The 25,867-nt window shown below is 38.2% G+C and overlaps 1 pseudogene; it reads left to right on the forward strand.

Moving 5' to 3' along the window:
* Positions 1–10,894: 10,894 nt before the first annotated feature.
* On the forward strand, positions 10,895–11,402 carry LOC18013584 (annotated as a pseudogene).
* The last annotated feature ends 14,465 nt before the right edge of the window (positions 11,403–25,867 follow it).

A 25,867-nucleotide genomic window follows, 5' to 3' on the forward strand; every position in this document is an offset into this window, starting at 1 on the left:
GACCCCAACAAGTTGCAGCAACTCACAGAGGCTCTGCGGAAGCTTCCTGCAGCTTCATATAAACTTAAGATGCAAGTCATGTGATCTGTGATCATCATCATAATCCATGTGTTGTTGTGTTTCTTCAACACTCCAATAATAAGGTTGTCTCGTTTCCATAAGTTTTTGAATCTACTCTCTACCCAGCCAAGTCCATGCTTTAGTGGTTTCTGAGATATTTGACTCCATTAGCTATGACTTCTTGTAGAAAAACAGCGGTTCCTTGTCACCAAGTAAAGAGCAGCGATCAAGTCTCCCAAATCCCAAGAATGCACAACCGATCCAACTGGACATAACCAAAGCACCAGAAGTTTGCTGTAAGAATATTTATATTTTTATGTGACCTATGTGTCTTTTCGGTTTAATTGTAAAGATCAAGTTTATATTAAAGTTTACGGTTCTAATATAAAAGATGATACCGTGATGGATCGGTTTCGATTAAAAACATTAGAATCTGAGTGTATTGATAACCCTCCTCCCTTACCATATTAAATTTTATAAGTGCTATTCTCTTAAATGGTTATATATATATATATATAATATGAAAGCATATATATGAAAGTACACGATGGTTGGAAAAGCAACTCAATTATCTGTACATATATATATGTTGGTGGTTAATGTTGAAGGGTGTGGAAAACAATTACGTGTCTCTTCACTTAGAAGAGAAACAATTAAGTTTCCTTAAAACAGAAAACCATCGATCAAAGAGAAGATAAGATTCCTTGTCCATCAAAAGGAATCATAAAGGAATTAGAGGTCAAAGGGAGGAAGAAATCAATTGGTGAATAGAATCCATATCAAGTCTTATCAAGCATGGATCAAGGTTAGTCTTTCTTTTTCTGCAAGTATTTGTTTGTGGTTGAATTAAATTAAATCTAGATCATCTTGGGAATTAGATTTCATAATTGAAATCATTAAAGTAATTTACATGTGGTATCAGAGCCAAACTAGGTTTAATTTATTCACCAATTAAAATATGTGTTCATGAACAAAACATAATCGAATTTTGATCATGCAACCATGAACGTAAAACTTGTTCCATAAATTGTTATGTTTACTGGATCAAGATTCATTGTCGCATGAATCTGAATTTATATATGCATGTATAGGCTTGCATATATAATAATGAAAAGACGCATGAACACCATTTTACTGCATCATTTAGAAATTCTGGGTTTATTGTTGACGGTTACTACATGTTCTATTTTGTGGATCAAATCACAATTGAAAAGTAGAAGAATAGTAATAACGCCGTTAATAAAGTAACCGTTTATGCATGAAAAGTTTTTTGTTCTCATGATCGCATGCATATCGGCATAATTCTGGAAGTTTGCATGCATAATTAAACAAAACTGCATGCATGTGTAAGGCATACTCGACACGTTATTTTAGTGGTGTTGGAGAATAAACAATAATACTGCTATGCATGAAAAGTTATATGCATGTAACCGTTCTTTTGTTCACGTCGCTCTACATAGTAAAATCATAATTTATGAAAACACCATTAAACTGAAGACATGCAGTTATTTAAGAAAGAATAAAACTTCTGCATAATAAAGTTTTTTATGTAGTAACTTAAGACACGTATATAAGAGGATAAAATATTTGCATAAGTGGATTCATAAATGTCAACAGAATCCATAATCATGGGTAATTTAAAATTTTCCGCTGTGCATTTGAATAAAAGGATAATTTGTGTTATGAAATATTAACACAATAAAAAATATATATATTTTATCCATTAAAGTTTTAATGTTTATATTGTATATAACATGTTAGTCACCAAAGTGGCCTTGTTATTTACATATATACATTAAAAGGTAATAAAATTTATAATTGATCATGATTAAAGAGATGCTATAAATGACATTAAAGTTTTGATTGATCAATTATTTTACTATCTATATTCTAGGAGATTACCCAAAGGTGGATCATTGAATATAGTTAGTAGTACGAAAAAGATTAATCATTTTTTACTATAGTCAATAATATGCATACCCAAAGGTAGCATACTTATTTGACTTGCGTATGATTTGATTAATTATAAAAGTTTAAATTTAGCATCGATGAAAGTGTATGCATTTAAGTATTGCCCAAAGGTTGCTTAAATTCATACTTTTAAAGTTTTTATCATGGATTTTGAATCTGTATTAAAGTCTCAAAGCACTAATGGGTAAGCATGTATAAATATTTGCAGCTTCATCAAATTTGTTTGCATCTGCCTCTGTCATAAAGTTCAATGGGCTTAATTACGGAGAATGGTCCGAACAGATCCGGTTTACACTTGGTGTTATGGCATTGGACTCTGCCATATTAACTGATGAGGAGCCCTCAGCCATTACAGAAGATAGCTCCGAATCTGAAAAGTCTCGATATGAGAGATGGGAGCGATCTAACAGGCTGAGTTTGAACCTCATGAAGATGACGATGGTGGAAAGTATTAAGCCATCTATGCCTAAGACAGAGAAAGCAAGGGAATTTTTACAGAAAATTAAGGAGTGTTCCCACTCGGATTTGGCTGACAAGTCAATTGTAGGAAGCTTAATGAACGAGCTTACTACAAGAAAGTTTGACTGGTCTCAGCCAATCCATGATCATGTGACGCACATGTCTAACTTGGCAGCAAAGTTAACGACCTTGGGAATGGAGGTTCATGAACAGTTCTTGGTCCAATTCATCATGAACTCTCTACCTTTTGAGTTTAGCCAGTTCCAGATGAATTACAACACCATTAAGGATAAGTGGAACTTTAAGGAATTAAAGGCTGTGCTGGTTCAAGAGGAAGGGAGATTAAAGAAGATGAAGGATCAAGTTGCAAACCTCGTAGGTCATGGAAGTGCCAGCAGCAATAATGGAAAACCAAGTAGAAAGGACAAAGGAAAGGCTTTCATGAAAGGACCTGAAAGCAAAATCCATAAGGAAAAGAAGTGTTTCTTTTGCAAGCAAATGGGACACTTCAAGAAAGATTGTCCGAAAAGAAAGGCATGGTTCGATAAGAAAGGTAAGCATCAGGTTTATGTTTGCTCGGAACTGAATCTTATTGAAGTGCCAAATAATACTTGGTGGTTAGATTCTGGTGCCACTACTCATGTGTCTCATATTAAACAGGAATTCAGTTCGATCCAGCCCATAAGAAGACCTGAACAGTATTTGTTCATGGGAAACAGGATGAAGGCAAGAATAGAGGGCATTGGGACATATAGATTGATCATGGACACTAAGTGTCATTTGGATCTTGAAGGGTGTCTTTATGTACCTGAATGTGCTAGAAATCTTGTTTCCGTAAGTAGATTGGACAATTTAGGTTTTGACTTTAAGGTTGGACATGGTGTTTTCTCATTGTACCGGAATGATTACTTTTATGGTAGTGGTACTTTGTTTGATTCACTATACAATTTCAATCTTGATTCAAAGTTCTCTGAATCCCTATTTAATATTGAAAGTCGAGGCATAAAGCGTAGTGCATCTGATGAAAGTTCTGCTTTCTTGTGGCATCAAAGATTAGGTCACATTTCCAAAGAAAGGATGATGAGGTAGGTAAAGAATGAGATTCTTCCTCAGTTGGATTTCAGTGACCTAAATGTATGCATAGATTGCATTAAAGGAAAGCAAACTAAGCATATTTTAAAGAAACCAGCCACTAGAAGCACTCAGCTTCTTGAGTTAATACATACCGATATCTGTGGCCCTTTTGATGCTCCTTCTTGGAGCGGTGAAAAGTACTTTATCACCTTTATCGATGATTACTCACGTTATGGTTATACATATCTACTGCATGAAAAGTCCAAGTCAGTGAATGTCCTAGAGGTATTCATTGATGAAGTGGAAAGGCAGTTAGATAGAAAAGTAAAGGTTGTGAGGTCTGATAAAGGTGGTGAGTTTTTTATGGAAAATTCGATGAAAGTGGACAATGTCCAGGTCCATTTGCAAAGTTACTTGAAAGGAAAGGCATTTGTGCACAGTATACAATGCCTGGTACACCTCAGCAGAATGGGGTAGCTGAGAGGCAGAATCGTACTTTAATGGATATGGTTAGGAGCATGTTAAGTCATTGTTCTTTACCTCTTTCTTTGTGGGTATATGCATTAAGGACTGCAACGTATGTACTTAACCGGGTTCCTAGTAAGGCAGTTCCTAAGACCCCTTATGAACTGTGGACATGAAGGAAACCTAGTTTAAGGCATTTGCGTGTTTGGGGTTGTCCAGCAGAAGTAAGGCTATATAACCCACATGAAAAGAAACTTGATTCGAGGACTGTCAGTGGATTTTTCATTGGCTATCCTGAAAAATCAAAGGGGTATACTTTTTACTGTCCTAACCATAGTACGAGAATAGTTGAGTCGGGTAATGCTCGGTTCATTGAGAATGGTGAAACTAGTGGGAGTGGTGAACCAAGAAAGGTTGACATTCAAGAAATACAAGTTAAAGTCCCTCCACTTGGTATTGTACCTAAGATTGATGTTCCTATTGTTGCATCACAGTTAAATGGCACAATAGAACACCATAATGATGTACAAACCCCACTAGCTGAAAATAAAATTAATGAACCAGTCATAATTCAAGAAGAGAATAGTGATCCACAAGAACCATTACGGCGATCTGGAAGGGAAAGAAGATCTGCCATTTCAAATGACTATGTGGTTTATGCTATTGAAAGTGCATGTGACATAAGCATTGATGAAGACCCGGAGTCATTCCAGAAAGCCATGGAAAGTGACAATTCTGGAAAGTGGTTGATTGCTTCAAAAGAAGAGATAAAGTCTATGGATGATAACAAAGTATGGGACTTAGTAGAGTTGCCTAACGGTTTCAAAACCGTTGGATCTAAATGGGTCTTTAAGACTAAACGCGACTCGAAAGGTAACATTGAAAGGTACAAGGCTCGCCTTGTTGCTAAAGGTTTCACCCAAAAAGACGGCATCGACTACAAAGAGACCTTCTCTCCGGTTTCAAAGAAGGATTCTCTAAGGATTGTTTTGGCTTTGGTGGCTCAGTATGATCTCGAGCTTCACCAAATGGATGTGAAAACCGCCTTTCTGAATGGAGAGCTTGAGGAAGAAGTATATATGGACCAACCTGAAGGTTTCGTGGCCACAGGAAAAGAACATCTGGTATGTAAGCTGAGAAAGTCAATATATGGACTAAAACAAGCTTCCAGACAATGGTATCTAAAATTTAATGATACCATCACGTCATACGGTTTTGTAGAGATCATTGTTGATCGTTGTATCTACATTAAGGTCAGTGGGAGCAATTTGTGATTTTAGTCCTATATGTTGATGATATTTTGCTTGCTGCAAATGACATGGGCATGCTACATGATGTAAAGAAGTATCTCTCTAAGAACTTTGAAATGAAAGATATGGGTGAGACATCTTATGTGATCGGAATAGAAATTCTTCGAGATAGATCACAGGGATTGTTAAGCTTGTCTCAGAAAGGATATATCAATAAAGTCTTAGAGAGATATAAAATGGATAAATGCTCCGCAGGGATAGCTCCAATTCAGAAGGGGGAAAAGTTCAGTAAAATGCAATGTACTAAAAATGAATTGGAGCGTAAGGAAATGGAAAGAATTCCATATGCATCAGTGGTTGGAAGTTTGAACTATGTTCAGACATGTACTCGACTAGATATCAGTTTTGCTGTTGGTATGTTGGGTCGATATCAAAGTAATCCCGGAATGGACCACTGGAAAGCTGCAAAGAAGGTTCTCAGGTACTTGCAAGGCACCAAAGAGCACATGCTTACATATAGGAGATCTGACCAGCTAGAGGTCATTGGATATTCAGATTCAGACTATGCCGGGTGCATCGATAGCAGGAAATCGACGTTTGGCTATTTGTTCCTATTAGTTGGAGGTGCAATATCATGGAAAAGTGGGAAGCAGTATGTCATTGCTACTTCCACTATGGTGGCCGAATTTGTGGCATGCTTTGAGGCCACAATTCATGCATTGTGGCTGCGGAACTTTATCTCAGGGCTTCGAATTGTCGACAGTATAGAGAGGCTGCTGAGAATTTATTGTGATAATTCTGCAGCTGTCTTCTTTTCAAAGAATGACAAGTACTCGAAGGGTGCTAAGCACATGGAGTTAAAGTACTTGTCTGTCAAAGAAGAAGTACAGAAACGTAGAGTGTCCTTTGAGCATATAAGAACGGATATGATGGTTGCGGATCCGTTGACGAAAGGATTACCACCCAAGGCGTTCATTGGCCATGTAGAGCGTATGGGTATTATAGATAAGACCTTGCTGTATTGATTATGGTTTGCTCATTAGGTGTGTGACACTACTATGAATTCACTAAAGTTATGTTTCTGTTTTTATTAAGTATGTTATCATTAAAGTATGTGTATACACTTAAGGTTCATGGATAACATATGGTTAGGTTGAGAATTAAGGTTCTTCTCAACATAAGGAAAACTATCTATATAGAATTAGGATTGGTTTGTGATACATGGAAGGAATCATGTCGTTCAATGACGTGTGACCGCCATGATTCGATCAGTTCCGATTTTATTATGATAGTTAAAGGTCAAGTGAACTTGATATAAAAGCGCGCATTATAGTTATTAAACCATTAAGGCGACACAAAGGTCAAGTGGGAGAATGTAAGAATATTTATATTTTTATGTGACCTATGTGTCTTTTCGGTTTAATTGTAAAGATCAAGTTCATATTAAAGTTTACGGTTCTAATATAAAAGATGATACCGTGATGGATCGGTTTCGATTATAGACATTAGAATCTGGGTGTATTGATAACCCTCCTCCCTTACCATATTAAATTTTATAAGTGTTATTCTCTTAAATGGTTATATATATATATATAATATGAAAGCATATATATGAAAGTACACGATGGTTGGAAAAGCAACTCAATTATCTGTACATATATATATGTTGGTGGTTAATGTTGAAGGGTGTGGAAAACAATTACGTGTCTCTTCACTTAGAAGAGAAACAATTAAGTTTCCTTAAAACAGAAAACCATCGATCGAAGAGAAGATAAGATTCCTTGTCCATCAAAAGGAATCATAAAGGAATTAGAGGTCAAAGGGAGGAAGAAATCAATTGGTGAATAGAATCCATATCAAGTCTTATCAAGCATGGATCAAGGTTAGTCTTTCTTCTTCTCTTCTGCAAGTATTTGTTTGTGGTTGAATTAAATTAAATCTAGATCATCTTGGGAATTAGATTTCATAATTGAAATCATTAAAGTAATTTACATTTGCCACTACTAGTAGCAAAGAATGATTGTTGGACACTCTATAGCAGCCGCGGCCAGAACTAACGAAAAGCTCAGCCTCCGAGCAGGCCACAAGAGTGTCTCGCAATGTACTCAAAACAACCAGATGGTTTTTTTACTTTTTGTTCTTTACTCTTGAAACTTGAAAGCATTGCGCTAAGATGTTCTTTAATAGATTTTAGACCCATTTTTGAAAAAAATATAAACCACACTACTTTCGTAGAAACTTTTAATCAATTCAAATTTAGTTAGCTTATACATCAAAAATCTTAATAAATTACTCTATGTAAAAAATCATATAAATAAATAAAAATAAAATAAATATGTTTACTAGATAATGATGAAATAATGCTAATTCTATCAATAATAATGAAATACCCTTAGGATTTAAAGTTTAGGATTTGGGGTTATAAATATAGACTTCTTTGTAACATTTTTTTTTTAAAATATTCTAGACTATTTTCTTAATATTGGTCTAAATAATTTTTTTGAAGTCCCTAATTTTTATTTGCGTAACAATCTAATCTATATTGTGGGTTATAACAAAAATATGCGTCAATAACTATTAGTTTGACCTAATAATTTACTAAAAGCCGGAAAGGATATGTAAGTTTTACTTTTTTGTATAAAAACTACATTGGAGAATATAAATGGTCGAAGGAATTAGGGTTTGGACTAACAAAGTATTGTTGAGCAATCGGCCATGGCTGAACAAGAAGAGAAGAGGGCAAGGATCCAGAGAGCAACACATGATGATGATAATGATAAAAGATCTAAACTAGACCCGATTCCTCTTGATCTGATCTCGGAAATACTCTCAAGACTTCCTGCGAAATCATTAGTGAGATCTCTGTGTGTGTCAAAGCTCTGGTCTTCCTTGACCAAACATTCAAGTTTCATAAACTCGTTCGCGACTCGTTCCTCTGAACGGCCACCGCGTAATCTGGTCACCTTCTCAGTAGAATCGAAGCGATTCGTTTTCTCGGTTCCTCAAGACCGAAATCCTGACCGCTCTTTTTCTTCGATGGACAGTTATCAGATGACAAACCATAAAGTTATGCGCTTTCTACTATCCAAGAGCGTCCAGGGCTTGGTTTTATTAACCGGATTCTTGATTTGGAACCCTACCATGAGACGGTTTTTAAACTTATCACAGCCCAAAACAAGAAACCTGGGAATGTCTTTTTTAGGATACGATCCATTGGAGGGTAAACACAAACTACTGCATGTAGATCGCGAACATTCCAAATCTGCTTGGATTCTTACATTGGGAGCTCAAGAATCATGGAGAAAAATATCCAAAGATATGCCTTTCTGTAGCTCATTTGGAGAAAGGTGTGGGCGATGCTTCAATGGAATTCTGTATTATTCAGCATGTTTTTGTACTCATCCAAGTGGTCGTCCTCTTGAGTATCATATAGTGAGATTTGATGTTAGATCTGAAAAGTTCAATCTGATAAAACCGCCAAAGGGTACTTTTGCTCTCGTTGATCATATGATGATACCTTACGAGGGAAGGTTAGCCTTAGTTAGTCCAACCATTTCCGATGATAATAAGGTTGAAATATACATTTTGCAAGATGCAGATGGACAAAAGTGGACGCATAAACGCTTTCGTGTACCTTCTATGAAAGATACAAGAGAAGGGAGGAGGCTTTCAGATCTACGCTTCCATGATGTTACTGATGCTGGTGAGTTTATCTTTGCACCAAAGAGTTTCTCTGAATCGTTTTATATTCTATATTTCGATCCGAGGAGAAAGAGTATTAGAGAAGAAGTCTGGTTTGAAGGAATTTCTGGTGACGAATTTAGACGACGTTATGGACTTCGTGATCATGAAATACGCGACTTGCATATTTTCCCAAATCACTTCGAGAGTATTGTGTCTTGTTTGTAAAACGTGCTTTCATCGCTCAATGCTCTTCAATGCTCTTGTGTCTTATTATTATTATTATTATTATTATTATTATTATTATTATTATTATTATTATTATTATTATTATTATTATTATTATTATTATTATTATTATTTTCTTGTGTTCTTCTTTCAGTTTTGAGAATAGCATCATTACAGAGCCATATTGTTTGTCCGACACTCAATCCAGTTTAGTAAATCTAAAAGACAAAACCATGTGAAACTTTCTTTTTGTACAAGTTTCAACTCAAACTAAGTCTTTGTAAATAGATAGACACATCTTAAACAAGATTAAAAAATGATTTATCTAAACACGGTTAGAAAATAATTTATCATAAGACAAAAATCTTGATGAGGACATGGTAAGTCAATCACACATACCCGGTTAGCTAAAAAAAAAACACAACAGGGATAGTCATCACATAACTTCGAGATTGATAATAGAGACTTTTGTATTTGGGGACAAACCAAGACATTAAGTAGAGAGATACTACCTTGAGGAGTAATGATGATCGTGGAGCCAACATGGGTAATCGAGAGCTGCTGAACATTTTTCAACAAGAACACTTTCTAGCCCGTGATATGGAGTGGTGTTCTGAAGAGATGTAGCTGAAGCAGTGATGTGAGCCAGTGATGTGAGCCAGAGATTTGTCGGAGATAACATGTTATCGATGCGACAAAGCAGGGCATTATGCTTCTAATTGCCCTGACAGACTTCTCAGACTTCAAGAGACTCAGGAAGACGAAGACATTGATGACACACATGAAGCTGAACGACTCATGATGCACGAGGTGGTGTATCTGAATGAGAAAAGGGTGAAGCCAAACGAGTTTGAAAAAAGCTGTGAAGGAGACAATGTTTGGTATTTGGATAATGGTGCTAGTAACCATATGACTGGAAACTGAAATTACTTTTTAAAAATTGACGAGACGGTCACAGGAAAAGTAAGATTCGGCGATGACTTTCAGATAGACATAAAGGGGAAAGGATCGATCCTCTTTGTCAGTAAAGATGGAGGGAAAAAAGTGCTTGCTAATTTCTATTTCATACCAGATTTAAAGAGTAATATCATCAGTTTGGGACAAGCAACAGAGCCTGGATGTGATGTTCGGATGAGAGGAGATTATCTGACATTACATGATCAAGATGGAAGACTCCTTATGAAGGCAAACAGATCAAATAATCGTTTATATAAAGTAATCATGGAGGAGTCGCATGGAGCTGCATTGAAGCAGGTTTTGAAGTATTTGTGTGGAACTCTCAATTTTGGTATTGAAGATGTCTCTAAGGAAAATTTCAAGCTTAAGGAGGAGACTGTTGGAATAAGCTTGAAGGAAGTGCAAATTTCCTAATCCTAATCAAAGTGTGTTTCTAGAAGGTTAGGATTAGAAAAGGAAATTTAGGAGTTATCTAAAAGAAAATTTAGGAGTTATCTAAAAGGAAATTTAGGAGTTATCTAAAAGGAAAATTAGGAGTTATCTAAAAAGAAATTTGTTTATCTATTGGAATTAGGAGTTAGCTAATCCATTATCTATATAAGGAGTTGCAGAGTTGTTGCAAACACTTATGAGTTGAGAGAGAGATTTGAGAGCCTTTAGTTTTTGAGTGATTTTTCTAAAGGAAATAAAAGAAATTGCTTTTATTAATTCTTGATCTAAGTCTCAATTCTATATAACCCACCCACTGGATGATCAAATTCAAACTCTTCCATTCAAGACGACTAAGTTTAAAGATTTTTGTAGACAGATTGCAACTTATCATATTCATTGATCACTTTCTACATATACACATAACCCATTCTTTCTACCAGCAACCAGCAACAAGCAATCCAATAACTTGCATCTTTTCATACATCTCTTCCAAAACTTCAAAAGAATTCAAAGTCTCAGACAAAAGAACTAGAAATGGCTTTGGTAAGAACTCTATTAGGCGCATGGCGGATTCTTGGACGCTCTGTAATAGAAGCAGCCACAACAAGGAAAAGGGCAGCCTCTGCGGAGCCAAAAGGGGTTCTTGCGGTGTATGTAGGAGAGAGCCAGAAAAATAAATATTTGGTGCCAAACTCATACTTGAGTCAGCCTTCGTTTCAAGCTCTTTGCAGCAAATCCGAAGAAGAATTTGGGTTCGATATGGGTGGCTTAATGATCCCTTGTCGTGAAGATACATTCATCACTATGACGTCTCGGCTCCAATGATAACATATTGTTCTTTGAGTTGTAGATAGATTTTGTTCCTTGTAAATATATGAGTTTTTTTTTCTCTTTCTTCTTGAGGGAGTTGTTTTATAAGTTTTGAAAGTTCTATCACAATTAAACCAAATTCTATCCATTGGATTCTTATATCTAACAAAGTAGAGATGATATTAAGATAAAGTGCACAGTGAGAAAAAAATAAAAAGTAAAAGGATCGCATTAAAATTGAGCATAGTCAAAAAGTTATCTAATTAATAATGTTACCGTTAAATTGGCGCCAATAAATACAGGAATTGACGTTAGTCGTCTCATTGAAATTCTTAAAGATTATAAATAATTGACGAATATACGGGGTCGTAAGAGAACTGTCAAAAGATTGCCATATATTTATAATTTTTAATATGAACATATATCCACCATTCAGAAGCAGGTCTCCCTCTTTGACCTCCTACGTCCTAAAAGGTTCCCACTACATCAGATACAAGGAGAATTTGAAATCGAATGATGGAGCTTAAGAGGTCGAGGTTAGATACTATACTTTGGGTTTTGTGTTCTATATGACGTTGTTGTATGTTTTCAAAATAGGGGCACATGATCACAAAAGCGGATAAAAATCGGTGTTGATAAGGCAACAAAACAAAGAGAATCACGAGAAAAGACATTATTATTATTATTATTATACTGATTCAAATTCGTGTAATCTAAACCAAATCCTATCTTTAATATTAATATTAGGTGAATACCCGCATATAACGTGTAGATTTTTTTCTTCAACTATTTCAAAATTATATAAATTTGTATTTTTCTTAAAAAAATAATCATTATTTGTTATATGCTATTAAGGAGTCTTATGTAAATATATTAGAGTATATTCTCTATATCTTAGATTATGTTAATATTCCTTAGAGATAGAGTCGGTGGTGTATGTATATAAACGTTTGTGATGGAATAAGATCGAAACAAGTTTCTCTTCAAAGCTTTACATGGTAGCAGAGCAGAGAAAACCCTAAAAAAAAACAGAAAACAGAGTTATTGAAGAAGAAGAAGAACGACGATGGCTGGTGGCAAAAACGATTGCAGCAAGTTACCTGCGGAAAGCGGTACGAGTGGGACAGATGAGGCGATGTTGTCACCAATGTATCTCCATCCGTCAGACAGACCTGGAGATTTGATTACAACAGTGCAGTTAAAAGGAGAAAACTATGAAGACTGGGCTAAGCATGTGCGGAACGCCTTGCGTACGAAGCGAAAGTTAGGATTTATTGACGGGACATTGATGAAACCCACTACAGCAAAAGAGCTTGAGCAGTGGGAGGTGGTAAACTCAATGTTAGTGGCGTGGATTATGAACACAATTGAGCAGAATCTTCGAATTTCGGTTTCGATGGTTGATGAAGCGAAGGAGCTATGGGACGATCTGAACTGAAACTGACGTTCTCAGCCGGAAACGTTCCGAGAATCAGCGAGCTACGAGCAGACATCGCTAATTGCCGACAGAATGGAGACTCTGTCATGGTGTATTTTGGGAAGCTTAAGAAGATGTGGGACGAGCTCGCGATTTACAAGCCGATACGAACCTGTTCTTGCGGAGAGCTTAAAGCTCAATTGGAGGAGGATCAAGAAGAAGAGAGAACCAATACCTTTCTCACGGGATTAGACGCAGAGAGGTTTGGTACGGTGCGGTCGACGATTCAGAGTATTGAGCCACTTCCGAAACTTTCTCAAGTGTATCAGAGGCTCGTGCGTGAAGAACGTCAATAGACGATGATGAGAAACAAAGACGTTGCTGCTGAAGTTGTCGGGTTTGCAGTGAATGCTGGCAACAAAGAAAACTCTTCACAATTTCGGGAGAAAGGTGTTACCTGTACTCATTGTGGTAAGTACAGGCACGCACAGTCGGATTGTTTTCAACTTAATGGCTTTCCGGGATGGTGGGGTGAGAGAGAACGTGATTTCAGCGAGAGAGGAAGAGGAGGTGGCACTCGTGGGAGATTTGGACGTGGTGGAGGTGCTGCAGGCAGAGGAGGACAAGGTCGCGGATCGTATGGTCACGCAAATGCAGCACAGGCGGGTGCAGTTCAAACAAGCACACCACGAAAAGAGGGAGATTATGATAGGGCATCACTTCCTCAGCTCAGCGATGACCAATGGACCTTTATCTTGGCGTTTCTCTCATCTAAGAAACAAGAAGGTTCAGAGAAGCTGAATGGTAAGAGTGATTGTGGGGATTTTATTATTGATACAGGAGCTTCACATCATATGACATGGGAGCTAGATTTGTTGCAAAACATTGTGAATATCCATCCCTGTCCGATCGGTTTACCTGACGGAGATACAGCCACCACGACAAAACAAGGGGATTTATGTCTTGGAGGAGACTTGTGGCTCAAGGGAGTATTATACTCCAAAGAACTCACATGTTCTTTGATTTCTGTTGTGAAGCTTTTGAAATTGGTTAAAGGGTCTATCACGTTTACTGAAGACCTTTGTGTTTTGCAGGACCGTACCTCGAAGACGCTGATTGGAGCGAGTGAAGAGAGAGGGGGAGTGTACGTTTTTAGAGGGGTACTTGGCGCGAAGGTCAACAAGGCAGTGCATTCAATGTCATCTGACTTGTGGCATCAACGTCTCGGACATCCCTCAAGCCGTGTTTTGTCATTTTTATCTAGTAGTTTGGATTTTGAAGAAAAAGTTGCATCTAAACATACTTGTGAGATTTGTTTAAGGGCCAAACAGACCCAAGACTCTTTTAATGAAAGTTAATAAAGCTGTTGGAGTTTTTGATTTAATTCACTGTGATGTGTGGGGTGCATATCAAACCCTTTCTACTTCTGTAGCAGCATATTTTTGACGATACTAGATGATCATTCAAGAGCTGTTTGGGTATATTTGTTACAGGAAAAGAAAGCTATTGCCAAAAACTTAAAGAACTTCTTTCGAATGGTGGAACGTCAGTTCAACAAAAAAGTTCGGGTGGTACACAGTGATAACGGAGGAGAATTTATGACTATGAAGTCGTACTTTGCAGAAGAAGGGATACTGCACCAAACAAGTTGTGTGTATACACCTCAGCAAAATGGAAGAGTGGAGAGGAAACATAGACATATTCTGAATGTCGCAAGATCTTTAATGTTTCAAGCAGGGGTACCAGTTCGATTTTGGGGAGAATGTGTTTTAACGGCTTGCCATTTGATCAAGCGCACTTCATCCACCTTATTACAAGGCAAAACATCGTTCGAAGTTCTATACGGGGTAACTCCAAATTACTCTTCTCTTAAGGTATTTAGGAGTTTATGTTATGCAAGAAATGTTTACGCGACAAAGACAAGTTTGGTGAAAGGAGTCGTCGATGTGTGTTCATGGGATATCCATTTGGACAGAGGGGTTGGCGTGTTTGGATATCGAAAAGCAAGAGTTCTTTGTTTCTAGAGACGTGGTGTTTGAGGAAACAACGTTTCCATGGAAGACGATATCTCCGCAAGTTGACGATTTGAGGGTGCTTATCGAAGAAGCAAGAGTACTTAATGATGATGAGTTTGTTGATTTAAGGGGGAGCGAACAGACACAAGAGATTGATGATACACAGATAGTGCCTGCTGAAACGGTTGACACCAGTATGAATGAGACACCAACAGAGAACACAAGTGTTGTTCCTTTGCGTACGAAGTGCCCTATAGACCCCATCTAGATTATATGGCTTTGTGTTATATACGACGAAGTGCCCTATAGACCCCATCTCTCTCTCTTTACACTCGCCTCCACCAGCGTCTACGAATCAAGGTACGGTCAGATATCCTCTTGCTCATTATGTCAATTGTGATAGATTTTCATCTGTGCATCGAGCTTTTCTTGCAGCAATTACAGCTGACTGTGCACCTAGTTCGTTTCGCGAGGCTATGAAAGAAGAAAAGTGGAGGAACGCTGCCTCAACAGAAGTGAAACCTTGGAGGCTAACAGAACGTGGGATATTACTGATCTGCCTCCGAATAAGAAAGCTATTGGTTGTCGTTGGGTATTTACGATCAAATACAGGTCTAATGGAGAGGTAGAACGATATAAAGCAAGATTGGTTGCCTATGGAAATCAACAAGAAGCGGGTCTGGACTATGATGAGACGTTCGCAACAGTGGTGAAAATGACGACGGTTCGTATGTTCTTGAGAGTATCAGCTGTCAAAGGATGGGAGGTTCACCAGATGGAAATCCATAATGCATTTTTACACGGTGATCTCCATGAAGAAGTATACATGAAGTTACCACCAGGGTTTGAATCGCAAGACAAGTTGAAAGTGTGTCGATTGAGGAAATCATTATATGGTCTTCGTCAAGCACCGCGGTGTTGGTTCGCTAAACTTACAGCTGCACTTCGCGAGTATGGCTTTGTTCAGAACAAACCCGATTATTCTTTGTTTACTTTGAATCGAGGTGATATGAGACTTTATGTTCTTATATATATGGATGACTTATTGATTGGTGGTACTGATCCAGATTCTATAAGACGCTTTAAAGGCTATCTTAGCAAATGTTTCCACATGAAAGATTTAGGCCCACTGAAGTACTTTCTGGGGATTGAGGTTGCAAGATCTCCTGTGGTAGTGTATTTGTCGCAAAGAAAGTATGCTTTGGAAATTGTGAAAGAGTGTGGCTTATTGAGGTGCAAACCCGGTTTCAACTCCGATGGAACAAAACCATCGGCTAGCTACAGACGAAGGTGTGTATTTTGATGATCCGGAATGGTATCGAAGGATGGTGGGTAGGCTGGTTTATCTCACATATACACGACCTGAGCTATCATACGCTGTACACATGTTGGCTCAGTTTATGCAGAAACCTCGATGCAAACATTGGGATGCAGCGATCAGAGTTGTACGTTATCTTAAAGGTTGTCCAGGACAGGGCATTCTCTTGAGCTCCAATTCAGATTTGCAGATTAATGCGTATTGCGATTCAGATTGGTCTTCCTGTCCTATCACTAGACGATCATTAACGGGTTTCATTGTGCTGTTAGGAGACTCTCCAATAGCATGGAAAACTAAGAAGCAAGACACGGTTTCGTGTTCTTCGACGGAGGCTGAGTATCGGGCGATGAGTTTCACTACCAAGGAACTGAAGTGGAATCATGCTCTTCTAGAGTGTTTTGGTGTTCTCCATACTCAAGCTATGCACTTACATTGTGATAGTAAGTCGGCTTTAAACATTGCCGCTAATCCTGTTTTTCATGAACGGACAAAACATTAGAAAACGACTGCCATTTTGTCTGTGATGAAATCCAGAATGGCTCCCTCACCACTTCACATGTTTGAACCACATAGCAGTTAGCAGATATCTTCACGAAGGCGTTGGGTTCTACACAGTCACATATTTACGAAGCAAGTTAGGCATTTGCGATCTCCAATGCTCCAACTTGAGGGAGAGTATTAAGGAGTCTTATGTAAATATATTAGAGTATATTCTCCATATCTTAGATTATGTTAATATTCCTTAGAGATAGACTCGGTGGTGTATGTATATAAACGTTTGTGATGGAATAAGATCGAAACAAGTTTCTCTTCAAAGCTTTACATATGTTAGTATATTATTATAAATTAATCAATTTAAAATAAAATGTCATTAAAAATCAAGAGTTTATACAAAAAAACTATCAATATTTTAATTAGTTATAACATAATTTTTTGTTAAAATTTACATAAATATTATATAATAATAAATTTATACTTTTTTGAAGTGGTTTAAAATTTAATATTAAAATTTATTAACTATGTTTTTTTAAAAAACTGTAATTTTAAATGAATCTTTTTCAGCTATTTCAAATTTATATATATATATATATATATATATATTTATTTTCTTAAAAAATATGATCATCATTTGTTATGTGGTAATATATTATTATAAATCAATCAATTTAAAATATAATATCATCATAAATCAAGAGTTTATAAAAAAAAAAACAACAATTTTTAATTAATTATAACATAAATTCTTATTAATATTTATATAAATGTTATTTAACAATAAATTAATAGAAAAACCTTTTATTTTCTTTGAGTGACTTAACACTTAATATTAAAATTTCTTAATTAATTTTCTTTAAAAACTGTAATTTTAAATTAAAAACTATGACATATGTCATTCTCATATCAACTCTCAAATGCTGATGTGGCATTCATATAGAGAGAGTTGAGCAACTTTTATATATAAGACTAGGTGAATACCCACACATAACGTGCAGATTTTTTTCTTCAACTATTTCAAATTTATATATTTTTATATTTTCTTAAAAAAATAGAATCATCATTTGTTATGTGTTATATATTATTATTATAAATCAATTAATTTAAAATATAATATCATTAAAAAAATAAAGAATTTATACCAAAAAATATCCATCAATATTTTTAATTAATTATAACATAATTCTTTTTTAATATTTACATAAATGTTATTTAAGAATCAAATAATAAATATCTTTTATTTTTGAGTGGTTTAAATTTTAATATTAGAATTTATTAATTAATTTTCTTTTTGAAAACTGTAATTTTAAATGTTTTTTCTTTAATTATTTCAAATTTCTATATTTTATATTTATTAATAAATATGATCATCATTTGTTATGTATTAGTATAATATTAGAAATCAAAAGAGTTTTTTTTTTCTTTCGAAAACCTTTGCGACTGTGAAGCCGATTGAAACTGTTCATGCCACCTCCTTCTTCCGCCATGGCGCCATCGCCGGTTACGATTCCTCCAGATCCGGGAATCCCCCAGGATCTGCTCTTCCTCCCGAGTCTAGAAGTTTCTCCACGCCTTGTGGATACTGTTATGCTCGACGCTCCTCCCCTGTCATCTGCCGGGGTTCCTTCCCCATCTGCTAATGGGGTGTCTTCTCAGGTCTCGGTACCTGCAGTCTTTTCTTCTCCTACACCAGATCCGCTTGTTCCTGCATCCAATTTGGTTTCTGAGATTCCACCTGATGTGTTGTGGTGTGTCGAGGGTTGTCAAGTTTTACCCTAATTGAAATCAATAGCCGCAAGTGCACAGCTGATCAATTATAGTACTTAGGGATCGAATCCACAGGGAAGGAGGATCTTTTCCTGTAAAAAGCCTTTGAAATAAGTTAAAGTAAGGAAATCTAGAACAAAAACGGTTTTGTGGGGGTTTGGTAGTGTGTTTAAAATCTAAAAACGAAATCTTAAAAGAAAATACGGAAATTAAATGGCGTAATAACTAAACTTAACGAAAATAACTAAAAATAATAAAAACGGATATTCTAATGCTTAAATGAAAATGAACTAAAAAGGAAAGACAATATTGAATTAAAGCTTAAAAAAAATCGGTGTAAAACAATGGAGAAGAAAGCGTTGGGGTTCAGGGAAGTTTTCTCAGGGGTACGAACGATTCAAAACATTGCTAGAGAGTAAATTGATAAGATCTTAGCTTAAACTTTTCGAACTGGAGTCACGGACGTATGAATACGCCACTGTCGTGATCATAGACAACTATCTCTCTCAACCCTGACCAGTAGGTTTCCACTCTGGCCCTGGAAGAGAAGAGATGCATTATGTTTAAGACTCGTCCTAATTCACAAATCGCCCATAGGTAGGTTTCCACTCCTATGTTTGTTTTGCTCTCCCAAACTAGATCTGATACCTGATGAACACTTTCGTGTCACCAAGCATCTGGATCAGATTGTAGTTCATGACGCTACCCTCATGCAGTAAAAACGAATTCAGAAGAAAAAGTTCTAAGATTCAGCTCAATAGCCAATGGAATCCTCACCGAACATATATATCCCCATCGAAAATCCCTTAATCCCAACAATAAAACTACTCAGACATAATGAACGAAATCAAAGACATAATATTAAGAAGTAGAATGGAAACCGAAATTGATAAAGAAAGAACAAGGTTTCAAGAGAACAAATCTCTCTCTCCCTAAAAGCTAAAGCAAAAACAATGAAAGTATGAAGTAAATAATTCGGTTCTCTAAGGTTACACGATTTCTTGGGCTCCTAAGACATGTATTTATAGTGCTCAAGATCTCTCTAGACGTCACTTAGGGTTTCTCCAAATGTGGGCTTCAGAAATGGGTTTTTTGGGCTCGGAGGTTGAAGGCCGCGGTCGGGACAAGTGTGACCGCGGTGGATGAGTGGTTTGCCGTGGTCGGGATGCTTCTGACCGCGGGAAAACGCTTGTTGGCCGCGGGTGGAAGTGCTCGCCGGCTGGTTTACGGGACATCTTGCTCTTCGCCTATCTTTTGATTGAACCGTTGGATTGCCAAGCTGTAAAGTGCACTGAAAAGCTGATAATTCCATCTTTAAGGTCTCCAAATTTGAGCTGGATCAGACGGTGAGAAGGCCTTCAATCAGGGGTGAACTTCTGACGGTTTGACTCTGAGCTGAAATCTGGTTTTCTATCCATTTTGTTAAGCTTTTCCCTAAGTTTCCTGAAAATAGTCTTGAAACTACAAATACTAGAAAAACATAATAAAATACTTAAAAGCAATTAAAAACATAGAAAAAGTATTTCAAAACGATCCATAAAAGTGGTCAAAATACGGTCAGGGGCTACGCGACCGCGGCCGACGGTAGGTTTCCCGCGGTCAGAACGTCTGCGACCGCGGGGGCTTATATCGCGGCCTCTTCCTGCTTCTCCTTGGTTCCTGCTGGGCCGAGCAGTCAAGTACCATCCTTCTTTTTGATTTTTTCGGGTTTTTTTATTTATTTTTTTTTGGCTTTTTTTTTGTTTTATAAGAAACACCTGAAACTAAGAAAAAGAAAGAGATCAAAAGAAAAAGAAAGAAAAATCCTAAAGAAAACAATACCTAAATGGGTTGCCTCCCATTAAGCGCTTCTGTTTTAAGTCGTTTAGCTCGACTTTTGGTGTTGGACGTTACTTATTCCAATGAAGAAGACCTTGTCCTGAGACAAGTCTTTTTCGACATCTCCTTGCTTTGCTTAGCAAGTTCTTCGTCACTCCAAAGTTCTTCTTCAAACTCTTCTGTTGCAGAACGTTTTCCTGCTTTGCTGTTGTATGGAACAGCTTCTGTGAAGACATCTTTGTCGATATTAGCAAAAGAAATCCTCCGATTTGGCCAGTCCATTATAGCTCCGGAAGTTGCTAGAAAAGACCATCCCAGAATCACTGGATATGTTGCATCTCTCGTTTCGACAATGTAGAAGTCGACAGGCACTATGCAATCTCCTATTCTCAAAGGAATTTCATGAGCTATTCCTTGAGGTGTTGCATTTGAATCATCAGCTAGACCAATCTTTGCTCTAGTCCTGCGCAGGTGTCTAATACCAAGTCTCAAAGCAATTGCCTTGGACATCATGTTAAGACAAGCTCCAGAATCACATAGCACGTTTTTAAACATTTCTCCTCTAATAGAACAAGAGATAAGAAACTGACCTGTAGTCTTGACCTTATGGAGAATTCGAACTTGCCTTTCTCTGTAGGTGTTGGCTGGTGTCTCAAACGCAGAATAGGATTCACAAAAGAAGGCTGCAGCATCATATTCAATGATTGAATCAATGTACGGCATCTTTATTTCGCTGCACGTCTGGTCCTCTTGGATTGAAGAGTCAGCTGAATCTTCAACACATTCCTTTGCCATCATACAAGGTAATGATTCCTGCCAATCTGGTTCTTCATCTGAAACTTGGTTTTCTTCTTCCTGAGTTGCTTTTTTAGGTGCTGGAGGCTGAAGTTGGGACAGAAGGTGTATTATTTTCCTATCAAAACCCGGAGGAACATCTGAACGACCAACTCACGCGGTCAGAGGTGTCGCGACCGCGGGAAAAGTGCTCTTGGCCGCGGTCAGGACGCTTGGACCCGTGACTCCGGATATGACTTGCTCAAAGTCCGTTTCTTCCTTCTTGTACTTGACACGCACTCCTCCTGCATCTTTATTAGGTAGACTAGCATCATATGAACTCATACCAGGGCGTTGATGTGCATCTTCATCAGGATCTTTGGGAGATTTCTTAGAAAATCACTCAAATTGCTCAATGTTGGGCATCTGCTCCATTCTTGCATCAATCTCCCATGCTTTGATCTCGAGTTTGTTCAGCATGTGCTCGATATCTTGCAACTCTTCGTCTGTCTTCTCTCTATACCAGGAGGTGGACTCTCTGACTTCTTTAATCTCCTGTTTTGATTCAACAATATCACTTGAGTTTTGTATGATGTCATACCCTTGTCTTGTCTGCTCTGTTGCAACTTGGTGGATCATCCCAGCTAGTGCTTGTGAGTCCTTGTGGGTTTGCTCTTCCAAAACTCGAATATGGTTGGCCATATCATCGAATTTTCTGTTGAACTCTTCAGAGATTGAATCAATTTTCTTGAGCAGGGTGTTTTCGGCGAGAATCTGCTGATCAAGGAATTGGTTTATCATTCCTTCGAGGCGTCCCAAACGTCTGCTGATCCTCAAGTTGTCCTCTTGCTGACTAGGGTTCTGAAGTGGAGGATTATAGGCGTGTGGCTCGAAGTAGGTCGGAGGAGGGCCATAAGGATCTTCCCGGCGTCGAACAGTCTCTCTGCGCCGGTGGTAAGGGTGGTTTGGCTGGCTGTATCGATCCATGTAGCTAGGATTTCGGACTTGGTGTTCTTCTCTGCGTCTGGTGGCTTGAGAAGTGTTATAGAAACCTTCGTCATTTTGTTTATTTCGATTTATAGGATCCATATCTTCTGAAATGGAAACAAAATAACCGAAAAATGGAAAGTTGCAGAAAAGGGGGTTCTAGAATCGATTTACTAACCTTTCTCGGGGTTTTGCAGAAAAGAAAACGCGTGCCTTCCCCGGCAACGGCGCCAAAAACTTGATGTGTTGTGGTGTGTCGAGGGTTGTCAAGTTTTATCCTAATTGAAATCAATAGCTGCAAGTGCACAGCTGATCAATTGTAGTACTTAGGGATTGAATCCACAGGGAATGAGGATCTTTTCCTGTAAAAAGCCTTTGAAATAAGTTAAAGTAAGGAAGTCTAGAACAAAAACGGTTTTGTGGAGGTTTGGTAGTGTGTTTAAAATCTAAAAACGAAATCTTAAAGAGAATACAGAAATTAAATGGCGTAATAACTAAACTTAACGAAAATAACTAAAAATAATAAAAACGGATATTCTAATGCTTAAATGAAAATGAACTAAAAAGGAAAGACAATATTGAATTAAAGCTTAAAGAAAATCGGTGTAAAACAATGGAGAAGAAAGCGTTGGGGTTCAGGGAAGTTTTCTCAGGGGTACGAACGATTCAAAACATTGCTAGAGAGTAAATTGATAAGATCTTAGCTTAAACTTTTCGAACTGGAGTCACGGACGTATGAATACGCCACTGTCGTGATCATAGACAACTATCTCTCTCAACCCTGACCAGTAGGTTTCCACTCTGGCCCTGGAAGAGAAGAGATGCATTATGTTTAAGACTCGTCCTAATTCACAAATCGCCCATAGGTAGGTTTCCACTCCTATGTTTGTTTTGCTCTCCCAAACTAGATCTGATACCTGATGAACACTTTCGTATCACCAAGCATCTGGATCAGATTGTAGTTCATGACGCTACCCTCATGCAGTAAAAACGAATTCAGAAGAAAAAGTTCTAAGATTCAGCTCAATAGCCAATGGAATCCTCACCGAACATATATATCCCCATCGAAAATCCCTTAATCCCAACAATAAAACTACTCAGACATAATGAACGAAATCAAAGACATAATATTAAGAAGTAGAATAGAAACCGAAATTGATAAAGAAAGAACAAGGGTTCAAGAAAACAAATCTCTCTCTCCCTAAAAGCTAAAGCAAAAACAATGAAAGTATGAAGTAAATAATTCGGTTCTCTAAGGTTACACGATTTCTAGGGCTCCTAAGACATGTATTTATAGTGCTCAAGACTTCTTTAGACGTCACTTAGGGTTTCTCCAAATGTGGGCTTCAGAAATGGGCTTTTTGGGCTCGGAGGTTGAAGGCCGCGGTCGGGACAAGTGTGACCGCGGTGGATGAGTGGTTTGCCGCGGTCGGGATGCTCCTGACCGCGGGAAAACGCTTGTTGGCCGCGGGTGGAAGTGCTCGCCGCCTGGTTTACCGGACATCTTGCTCTTCGCGTATCTTTTGATTGAACCGTTGGATTGCCAAGCTGTAAAGTGCACTGGAAAACTTATACTATCATCTTTAAGGTCTCCAAATTTGAGCTGGATCAGACGGTGAGAAGGCCTTCAATCAGGGGTGAACTTCTGACGGTTTGACTCTGAGCTGAAATCTGGTTTTCTATCCATTTTGTTAAGCTTTTCCCTAAGTTTCCTGAAAAGAGTCTTGAAACTACAAATACTAGAAAACGTAATAAAAGTACTTAAAAGCAATTAAAAACATAGAAAAAGTATTTCAAAACGATCCATAAAAGTGGTCAAAATACGGTGTTATCACCACCTCCTCAATCGGTGGTCATTTCTACCCCTCTGGCACCTGCGACCTCGGTCTCTGATAAGCAAAAGGGCATGGCGGGTAGTAGCGAGTTTAAGTGGGCAAAGAGTCTTCATTCTTCTTGTAAGATCAAGCAATCCTCTGTGCCGGTTATTGTCTATGAGGCTGGCAGACCTAGGGTTAAAGTCCCAAACGCAGTTTTTGAAAGGGGAGCGTCCCTCCATTCGGATTTCATAGTGGGTATCTTCTATGGCAAACCTCCCTCTCATGGTAAGATATGAGGGGTCCTAAATTTCCTTTGGGGAAAGGACAGGAAAGTCACTATTCAGAACCTCTCTTCAAATGCTTTCCTTTTCTATATTCCATCGGCGGCGTTGAGAAGAAAGGTCCTCCAACATGAGTTATGGCGAGTGGGAGACTCCCCTTTCTTTGTCACCGAATGGAAGGCTTCCTTTAGCCTGGATTCTCCCTCTCTTCATCGGGCTCCCATCTGGGCAAAGATTCATAACCTGGTGACAGATGAAGGTATGAGCTTTATCGCAAAACCGCTTGGTGTAGTGGTTGATGTCAAGCCTTTCTTAAGCTTCAATTCTACTGAAATTAAAGTTATAGCAGATTTAACCCAGAAACTCCCTGATTCGATGGAGATTGAAAGAGAGGATGGCGAGGTTGTAATTCTTTCTATTTCTTACCCATGGCTGCCTCCCTTCTGTTCAATTTGTGAGGAAATCGGTCATAAAGAAGCTCTATGCCCGAAAGGTGCTGATGTAAGAATAGGAAAAGTCAAGGAGTCTTTGAAAAATGCTTCGGTTAGCACTCAATGTTGGGTTAAGAAGTCTCAAAGCCCGAATGTCCCTGCTGTTCCAACGAGCAAGGAAGATGTATCTCTGGATGGTTCTGTTCTGAAGGCTCAGGATGGTGTTCAATCGGTTGTTGTTCAATCCGGTGACTCTGTGCAAGATGGTCAATCGGCTGCTGATCAGTCTGTTGATTATACGCAGGATACTCAGATGGTTGTTGTTCAGTCTGGTGCTCCTGTGCAGGATGTTCAGTCGGTTGTTGTTCAGTCTGGAGATCCAAAGCAGGATTCTCAGTTGGTTGTCTATCAGTCTGGCGGGTCTGTGCAGGAAGTCAAGTCGGTTGTTGTTCAGTCTAGTGTTCCTAAGCAGGATTCTCAGTTGGTTGTTGTTCAGTCTGGTAATTCTGTGAAGGATGTTCAGTCAGTTGTTGTTCAGTCTGGTGGTTCTGTTCAGGATGTCGGGTTTGCTACTCCCATGGATCCTGTTGGGGAAGCATCCACGGCATATGTCAATGTTGTAAAGGAGGCTTCTTCTAAGCCTTTGTCTAGTGCTCCAACAGTCAGATTGGGATCTGATTCAACCAGTATGGATCTAGTGGCGTCGCCCGCTACTACCTAGTCTTTGGAAATGGTGAGTGATAGATTCACAAATGCCACAAAAACCCTTCCTGCAAGAAAGGTTTTAGAGGCTAAGGTGGAATCCCCAGTGACTGTGAGTAACAACTTTGGATCGCTGCAGTGTGATGAGGATCTGGATGATGCCTGCTTAGTTATCTCTGGCCAGGAGATTGCCGTGTATAAGGATCAACCTGGACTTTCTGTCGACTCTCCCTCTTCTTCCTCACCATCTCACCAGAGAATGAAGAAGCAGAAGAAGTCTTCAAATTCACCGGTTACTAAGGCTGTCCCTCTGCTCAGGCTAGGGGGTCGCAAAAACTAAAATCTATTTATGTGTGATACATTTTTTTGGAATGTGCGTGGGATTAACGACCCTTCAAAGCATAGCACCCTTTCAGATTGGATCCGGTCTCGGCCGATCTCTTTTGGTGTGCTACTCGAGACGCATGTAAGCGAAACCAATAAGAACCATGTTTTGTCAACCAGTAGAGCAGGTTGGTCTGCTATCTCAAACTATATCTTCTCACCGATGGGGAAAATCTGGATTATCTTCAAGAACCCGGTCCACAATCAGCATCTTTTTCTGATAAGCAATCTATATCATGCGAAGTCTCTCTCGAGGAGGGAGATAAGTTTATTC

Source organism: Eutrema salsugineum, unplaced genomic scaffold (assembly GCF_000478725.1).
Source record: "Eutrema salsugineum unplaced genomic scaffold, Eutsalg1_0 scaffold_4, whole genome shotgun sequence".
Taxonomy (NCBI): Eukaryota; Viridiplantae; Streptophyta; class Magnoliopsida; order Brassicales; family Brassicaceae; genus Eutrema; species Eutrema salsugineum.